The 9,862-nt window shown below is 39.2% G+C and overlaps 2 non-coding genes across 2 annotated transcripts; both read left to right on the forward strand.

The window, feature by feature from the left end:
* The first annotated feature begins 3,713 nt into the window (after nucleotides 1-3,713).
* Trnae-uuc lies at nucleotides 3,714-3,785 on the forward strand. The gene has a single exon. It is a non-coding gene; the product is annotated as a tRNA-Glu (tRNA).
* A 3,808-nt stretch (nucleotides 3,786-7,593) lies between these two features.
* Trnae-uuc lies at nucleotides 7,594-7,665 on the forward strand. Its single transcript has one exon. It is a non-coding gene; the product is annotated as a tRNA-Glu (tRNA).
* Nucleotides 7,666-9,862: the final 2,197 nt, after the last annotated feature.

Raw genomic sequence — 9,862 nt, forward strand, 5'->3', positions numbered from 1 at the left:
TATTTTTATTAGTAAAACGTGGTCTTTCATATGCAATGTTCAACACTGCGCAAAATTAATTACATACGACGAACTTTGATTCTTTGATGTATCAGTCGTGAAATATGTGGACAGCGAAAAACCCATTTGACTGATGGAATCATATAACGCGTAACCATTGCAAAGGTTCTGCAACTCAACCGAATCCATTAATATGGATACGGAAACAATTACTGCAAATGACAGCTACATGATTCCACTGGTGCCATTACGGATGTACATAAGACCATTTTGGGATTCCTGTAATATAATTATGTACAGCGAATCGTGCCCCTGGCACTAGTTCCTGTTAGAACAAGCGTTTACTAATGGACTTGTATCCTAAAAGGAATCGTCAGGTCAAGGCTTTTGGACTGGTATACGTATTAAATGTAGTGTGGTCGACGTAAGTGAAATATAACGTCAATTCGCAATTAAGTAAATATACCCAAGCTAAATTTATACATACGAGTGCATTTAGGGTTAAAAAAAAAAAATGTGACGCTTACGACAGGTAATCGTTGATTACAGATGGCCGTTTGTATTGGGTAGTTTGTTTGGGTTTTTTGGGTGGTTTTTTATTTTGTTGTTTTTAAGAGGTGAATATTTGTTTGTTTGTTGTTGTTTTCGTGTATTTATATATTTATTATTATTATTATTATTATTATATTATTATTTATTATGTTATTTTATTTCATTTCATTTAAGAATTGACAGTTCGGTGGAATTTTGATTCGTTTACCACAGCTTAAGGGGGCGGGATTTAGCTTATTTGATCGAGTGCTCGCTTGAGGTGCTTGCGTCGCAGGATCGAACCACTTCTATGGATCTATTAAACTGACTGGGGTTTTTTCTCGTTTCATCCAGGGCATCATAACTGGTCAAAGGCCGTGGTATGTACGTTTCTGTCTGTGGGAAAGCGCACATAAAAGATCCCTTGCTGCGTTAGAAAAATTGTAAGGGTTTCCTCTGATGATTACGTTTCAGAATTACCAAATGTTTGACATCCAGTAGCTGATGATTAATAAATCAATGTGCTCTGCCGAGCTGCATTCACCATTCGACCTGAGCATATATATTTAAAGTTTAAATGTTATTATGTATTAATACATATTATAAAAAATTAATCTTTTATCCAAAAATTTTAGTACCAGCTGCCAGCACGAAGTTGGCCAACTTTCTGCTCTTACGACTTCTACGACTGTCCAGTTGCTAGTCTCATCGCTCTTACAACTCGAATATCGTCGTATAACCCATTACTAGCATTAGATGTTAATCTGAGCGCACCCGTCGTAAGTCGGGAGTTGGGGCTAATTACAACTCTAAACCGGCCTCGGTGGCGTCGTGGTTAGCCATCGGTCTACAGGCTGGTAGGTACTGGGTTCGGATCCCAGTCGAGGCATGGGATTTTTAATCCAGATACCGACTCCAAACCCTGAGTGAGTGCTCCGCAAGGCTCAATGGGTAGGTGTTAACCACTTGCACCGACCAGTGATCCATAACTGGTTCAACAAAGGCCATGGTTTGTGCTATCCTGCCTGTGGGAAGCGCAAATAAAAGATCCCTTGCTGCTAATCGGAAGAGTAGCCCATATAGTGGCGACAGCGGGTTTCCTCTCAAAATCTGTGTGGTCCTTAACCATATGTCTGACGCCATATAACCGTAAATAAAATGTGTTGAGTGCGTCGTTAAATAAAACATTTCTTTCTTTTTTTAATTACAACTCAAACGATGAGTTGGCCAACTTCGTCGTGACAACCGGCTTACGTGGCGCAGTAGTTAAGCCATCGGACTACAGGCTGGTAGGTACAGGGTTCGCATCCCGGTACCGGATCCAACCCAGAGCGAGTTCTTAAGGGCTCAATGGGTAGGTGTAAGGCCACTACACCCTCTTCTCTCTCGCTAACCACTAACCAACTAACAACTATCCTGGACAAACAGCCCAGATAGCTGAGGTGTGTGTGCCCAGGACAGCGTGCTTGAACTTTAATTGGATATAAGCACGAAAATGAGTTGAAATGTTCAAAATGAAATAAAACGTCGTGACAGTTCTTGAGACCAGCATAACTAACGGCGCTAACAGTGAAAAATACACCATAGTGTTTAAAAATTAGGGTCCGTCACTTAGACTCACTTTCAAGCTATAATCGGTAACTAAGGTAACATAAAAATTTATTATTTACCATTTTAACACCCAAAAGCGGGGAGATATTACAATGTTTTGAGAACTTGTATGTTGTATGGAGGTAGATGACGATAACCGGTACCGTTAAAGGGACATTCCTGAGTTTGCTGCATTGTAAGATGTTTCCGACTAATAAAACATTTCTACGATTAAACTTACATAATAAATATATTTTCTTGTTTAGAATATCAGTGTCTGTATATTTAATGTAACAAGCCCAAACTGGATTTTATCTTCAAATAATTTCGTACGTACGAAAATTTTATTTTAGGAAATAAAATGAAATTTAACATAGTACAAATATTATACCAATAAGAAACACGTTTAATATACAGCCACTAATATTTAATGCAGAAAAATATATTTGATATGTAATTACAATCATCGTTAAAAGTCTCTTAGTCAATAACATCTTAAAAATTACAGCAAACTCAGGAATGTCCCTTTAGTAGCGACAGCAAATATTAGATACTAAATGGCTTATATTCGTTTTTTATCAGTCGATTATCGGTCGACCAGTTTCTGGAGTGATGAAGACATAATTGATAATCGTAGAACAGTAGTACATTATGGTATGTTTGTTTGTTTTTAGAAAGAAACGGAGAAAAAACTAATAAAACAACATACACACAGACTGGGGAACTGGGAACTCTATTAACGTGCCCATGTCCTGAAGGTTCAGACACGCCCATCCCGGTCTTAGTCTCTGACTTCGCCAGTGACCAATTCCGGGGCAGGAGGGGAGGGGGAATTTGAGGTGGGCAGAATTTGTGGCCAAACAAAAACTTTGACTGCTCATCCAAAGTTGAAGATGATTGGAGCAATTTAGACGGACTGCCAAAAATAATGAGTGACAGACTATTTACCCCCCCCCCCCCCCCAAAAAAAAATCCCCAACAAAAACAAAGTTTTGAAGATGGTAGCCAAAAAGTTTAAAGTCTGACAAACACGCACGCACACACATGTATACACATACCACAAACATTTGTAATGGGTCGATCCAAGTTTCGTGCTTTTAACCAAAAGTTAACACATTGTTTGTTAGTTAATTGCCCCTTAGCCCGAGTACTCTGACGGTAAGAGAGCTAGACGGATGTTTGGACAGTTATCACGCTCTCTAACAGGGCCGTACCCTCCGGCGAATCTCATTCTTTTTTTTTTTACTCCAGAAAATAGCATACACATCTTAGGGTTTAATTTGTTTATAAAAAGTAGTCCCTCCCCCCCCCCCCTCCGGATTTTGATCAGGGTACGGCCCTGTCTAAGAAGGTAGTAAGAGTCTAAAGAGTGTTGATAACTGTCCAAATGTCCGTCTAGCTTTCTTACCGTTAGAATATTCGGGATAACTGCCCTTTAAAAGTCGGAAAGGGGGGGATTTGTAGATCCTCCCTGACCACCAAGGGACACTGCTAACTTGGGTTCATATGTAATAAAACTTGTAAACGGTGTGCCAATGGTATCTGTCTCGCTGATTCGATAGCAAGTCTTCGTCGGCATCTCTTGTATCATATCCGATGTGGTCTAGTGGTTAGGATCCCTGGCTTTCACCCAGGTGGCCCGGGTTCAATTCCCGGCATCGGAATTGCTTTTATTTAGACCAACTGTTTGTTTGTTTACTTTTTTTATTTCTCTATATTGCAAATATACTGTTACGTTATAATTTATATCGCATCTTGTGACCATGTTGTGAAATAATAATACTTTTAATATAAAACGTTCAGAGCATTTTAAAGTTACATTCTCTGGTTACCATATTATAACATCATGTACAAATGTGAAATACAAGCTCAAATGCACTTTTAAAAAAGTCGTGTGTGTTCGCTATGAACGGATATCGTCAAACGTATACGCTTGATTCGTCGCATGTGCCGCCATAGCTCGGCAAAGCACAAAAGACAGCCTATTGTCAGTTTCAGTTAACACGTGCGTTTGCCGATTTCAAATTGTAGGGTTCGTCTAAAAAAATCTTGCGCTGTACGAAGAACGTTCGGTTGAGGATACGGTACTAGTCTTTAGTTAAAACCGGTTTGATCCTGACAACGTATTATCGACAGTCGTACCTTCCTATTTCAGAATTAATATTTTATAAAGTGTTAGTAGAACTTTCAAAGTTTAGTTTGTATACTAGTAAAACATTAATTATGTATATATTTTTAAAATAAAATATACTAAAGTAGACAATGAACGTTTTCACTTCTTAATTTTACGTGTTAAAATCGACAAATTCAAATAAATATTATTTCGTTTGGAAAGGGTAAAGTTAGGGGAGGGGGGGGGGGGGTATAACGATATCAAAGAAAGCATATTGATTTAATAATCATCCGACCCCATACAACCGTAATAAAATGTCTTGAGTGCGTCGTTAAATAAAACATATCCTATCCTTCCTTCCATCTGCTGTTGGATGTCTAACATTTGGTAATTTTGACATATAATCTTAGAGAGGAATCGGGTGCATGTGCAGGGGGAGGGTATTGGAGGTCGAAACCCTTACTTGCCCAAGCTTTAAAAAAATTTAAAATGTATTTTTGGGATGAGTATGGCCCCATATAAACTTCGCTTAACACAGTCTATAACCCCAACCCCGCTGAAATCCCTGCACACGCGCCTTGGAAACCCTCTACATTTTTTGTTAGCAAGGGATCGTTTATATGTACCATCCCACAGACAAGATATCACATACCATGGTCTTTTATATACCCGCCGATGAGGATCGATCTTAGACTGACCGCGCATATCCAAAAAACACCTTTTTAGGTCTAAGTAATGAATAAAAATAAGTCTTGAAAAATGTTACGTAAATCGAACACAGTACCCTCTTCCTCTACCCCTAGAGCGTTACGTAATTAGTAACACCCCCTTACATGTAACGCGTATGCCAACAGCTGGCCACTGTCAAAATTTCAAGGCAAATCCCCCACCACCGACCCCTGGAAAGGCGTTGCACCATACCTCTATGGATATAAATATGTTTTGGAGATATGAGACGACCGCTCAATCAAGACAGTTAAATTTGTTCAAAAGTTGTGAAATCTCACGTGATCTCTTGTTGGGGAATTCTATACTTGTGATAAGCCAATGAAAACCGAGATCGGTACGAGCCCGTCAAAAGTGTTCCACTTTCAAAATCATGGCTTTGTTTTTGACCTGGATAATCCAGCGTAGTGAAACCAATGCGGAGTGCGGCGTCATATATGCACCAAACGTAATTGGATTTTGTGTTCTATATGCTTAAATAATAAAAATATTCCAGGGAATGTAGTTTTAAACATTATACATGGAACTGAACCCGGACATTATACAAGGAAATTGAACTCGGGCCACATGTATATAACTACTAAAGGAACCACTTGGGAACATTGATTTATTAATCATCGGCTATTGGAATGTAAAACATATGGTATCCCACAGACAGGATAGCACATATCACGGCCTGTGATATACCAGTCGTGGTACACTGGCTAGAACGAGAAATAGCCTAATGGGCCCACCGACAGGGGTCGATCCCTGACCGACCGTGCATCAAGCGAGCGCTTTACCACTGGGATACATCCCGCCCCTATAACCACTAGACAGTTTTATTAAAATTATTATGACGATAATAGTGACTGAAATTTGGTCTACAATACAAAGTGTTCTTTCCTCTTTTTTTCTCTTAATACAATGTATATGTTTGAAGCAAAGATACTCACTGAATTCAATATCCAGACAATATCGTGGGCCAAGATCAAGAAACAAGAAAATAATTTAACGATCACCATCAAAGCAAACTCAGGCGTATGTGAAGGGGTGGGTTTCGAGGGGAGGGGAGGTGGCCACATCCTGCTCACACAGACAGACAGACAGACAGACACACACACACACACACACTCTCTCTCTCTCTCTCTCTCTCTCTCTCTCTCTCTCTCTCTCTCTCTCTCTCTCTCTCTCTCTCTCTCTCTCTCTCTCTCACACACACACACACACACACACACACATACACACCAGAGGCCATATACGACGATCACTAGTAAAATGGTCACTTTATTGTATCTTGAAAAGTGGTTCCTATAAAAAAAATTGAAACCTAAGTCAATGGATAGCACGTTGGAAAATATGGTACTATTGTCCGAAATGTCTCAAATCTGAACCTAAGCTGCCTGACAATTATGCTTAATTATAATCAAAAACGGATAAAAGGATCCCTTTTGGGGTAACTTATTTTTGATGCCCAATATACAAAGTAATGTCCCCTTACCCCCAAATCTGCTCCAGCAACTATATAGATTGGATGTAGAGGGGGGGGGGGGGGGGGGGGGGGGGGGAAGAGAGAGAGAGAGAAAAAATTAGTTACGGTCATCCGTCACTAATTCGATTGTTTTTGTTAACCATCCTACCGTTGACCCCCCGGAATGGAGTGCATAATCGTGGTCGAGTGCTTAGGGTCGCTGCACCATCCAAGAGGTGTACAGGTGGGACGGTGTTACGTGTGGAAGAAGAAGACAAAAAACCCAAACAAACAAACAAATAACTCACCTATATTTGTAATTGTAGTCATACGTCATTAAATTGCTTGTTTACCGTCCCGAGTCAGACCACCGATCTTATCTAAATTCTTTTTGACCACCCGATCTAATCTAGCGACCAAATTTAATGAGTAGAATTTAAAAACATTTGGAGATGCAGGGCATCGATCCCCGTACCTCTCACATGCTAAGCGAGCGCTCTACCATCTGAGCTACATCCCCATTGACTGTTTCTAATGCGTCATGGTATATATGTGTCAAGTCTCGTGATTTATATTTGGTGTGCATATTACATATCATTGCTTCATGGCATGAAAATACAAATTCTCTTCCCACCAAAATATTGCTCACCCTGCATCTTCCCTAGAATCTGCACCTACATTTATCTCATTTGCTAAAAATGATATTTAGAATTGATGTTGCAGTAATACTGCGTGAGAACTTAGTTCGAGTACTCTGACGGTAAGCTGACGTCGAATAGCCGATGATAAGATAAAAATCAATGTGCTCTTAGGACGTCGTTAAGTAAAACAAACTTTACTGACTGTAAGAAAGTTAGACGGACATTTGAACAGTTATCAATGTTCTTTGATAATGATAACTGCCAAAACTGTCCGTCCAGCTCTCTTACCGCCAGAGAACTCGGGCTAGGTGAGAACTATGCATTTGAATGAACATAATCATGATGATGGTAAGTCGGTGGATGACATTTGTAGATTTTCCCTGACCACCATGGCGTGCTGCTGAATTGGGTCCATATCTGAAAATATTAGTAAAGGGTCAGGGTATATATGTGCCAAATGTCATGTTTTTAAGTGCACAATATTTTTGTTATTTGCCCTACTGATTCGATGGCAAGTCTTCTTCGGCAATTCTTGTATCATATCCGATGTGGTCTAGTGGTTAGGATCCCTGGCTTTCACCCAGGTGGCCCGGGTTCAATTCCCGGCATCGGAATCAGTTTTGTTTGTTTATGTTTTTATTTCGCTATACTGCAAACATACTATTAGATTCTAATCCGTGTTGCATCTTGTCGTCATGTCGTAAAATTATAATATTTTTAAAAATATAAAACGCTCAGAACTTTTTGAACATTATACATAGAATGTATGCAACCACTAGACAATTTTATTAAAACTATACTCTTAAAAAAAAGTAGGGGAACTCTAATAAAAATTTACAATTGCCAAACTTGTAAGGTATATTAGCTGTGGGGAATGGTTAAGTAATAATGGTGAATTAATTGGGCAAACATTACAACCGGTAGTTCAGTATTACAGTAGGTTTTATGACCACCAAAGATCTTGAAGGAAGATTACGATTAGGGTCAGAAGTGAAATTTGAAAGAAAATCGCAAATTCAAACAATAAAAATGACTAAAAACAAAACAATAACAGCTGTATGATCAACAGAATGAAACGGATTGACTGAAATAATGTTTCACAACGATTAATGGATCTTCCTGGAAATTGTCAAAATCGAGAATGACACTCCACGCACGTGATGCATGTGCAAACTATGGAATGTGTTTCGGTGTGTTGACAAACAAACCTGAACGTTCTTTACTAGGGTGTCTAATAGTTGATATTAGCATTAACAATTCAGGTTCCCCTACTTTTTCTGAAGAGTATATTATGACGATAACAGTGACTGAAATTTAATCTATAACACAAAGTATTCTTTTTTTCTCTCAATATATGTTTGAAACAAAAATACGAACAGAATATAGTATCCAGACTATATTGTGGGCTATTCTCGTTCCATCCAGATCGCCGCGACTGGTATATCAAAGGCCGTGGTATGTACTACCCTGTCTGTAGGATGGTGCATATAAAAGATCCCTTTGCTGCTAATTGAAAAGAGTAGCCCATGAAGTGGCGACAGCGGGTTTCCTCTCTCAATATCTGTGTGGTCCGTAACCATATGTCTGACGCCATATAACCGTAAATAAAATGTGTTGAGTACGTCGTTAAATAAAACATGTCTTTCTTTTTATATTGTGGGCTAAGTGAAAAAAAAGGAAATAATTTAACGAGCACCATCAAAGTAATGTCAGGCGCATGTGTAGGGGTGACTTTCGGGGTGGGTGGGGGTGGAACCCCATTCCCCCAACCCCCGCTCAAGCAGAATGTCTCTCTTTCTTTTCAATGTTTTTTTTTCAGGGTAGCACATCTCGACCCATCTTAAATTTCGCTCGTCAGTCTTCAGCCCTGTAAAATCCCTGCACTCGAGACATGATACCCAGGAACCACCTCGGTGGATCCATTCAGCTGATTGTTTTTTTTTCTCGTTCCAACCAGTGCACCACAACTGGACAAAGGCCGTGGTATGTGCTTTCCTGCCTGTGGGAAAGTGCATATAAAAGATTCCTTGCTGCTTTAGAAACGTTTTAGCGGGTTTCCTCTAATGACTACGAGTTACCAAATGTTTAACATCCAATAGCTGACGATTAATTAATCAATGTGCTCCAATGGTGTTGTTAAAGCGGCATTCCCTGGAATATTTTTATTATTTAACAGAAAATCCCATTACGTTTGGTGCATATAAGACGCCGCACTCCGAATTGGTTTCACTACACTGGCTTTTCCAAGTTAAAAATAAACCCAGTATTTTGAAAGTGGGACACTTTTGGCGGGTGCCACTGGGCTAAAAATAGTACGGTTCGGCTATTGTTGCATTACAAAAATCGAGCGGATTCTAGCAGTCAATTCCTAGCAGCCAATTACGCTAGCAGCCAATTTCAGCAGACACTCATGTCGACGTTCTAAACATCGGACTCATACGGCTTTCGATTGTTAACTGTATTTCACACTTTTAAACACACTGTTATGCTAATTTTTATTATTCACTACAACTTAAGAATTTTAGAGTTTTAAAGAGTATCTTTATATAAAAACAACACAAAAACAAAATAACAACCAAGACTCATTTTCACAATCTTATTGTTACTAATATCCGTACAGCTTAACCGTTTTATTAAGCACTTTTATAATATCTAAAGTATCACTTTAAAAATCCTTCTGTACTACGGTAATATAGGATGTCCAACTAGTTTTGTATAGACCACACCACAACACACATTATAAAAGGCATATGAGTCCGGTGTTTAGAACGTCGCCATGTCTGCTGAAATTGGCTGCTAGCGTAACTGGCT

This window comes from Gigantopelta aegis, chromosome 4, assembly GCF_016097555.1.
Source record: "Gigantopelta aegis isolate Gae_Host chromosome 4, Gae_host_genome, whole genome shotgun sequence".
Classification (NCBI taxonomy): Eukaryota; Metazoa; Mollusca; class Gastropoda; order Neomphalida; family Peltospiridae; genus Gigantopelta; species Gigantopelta aegis.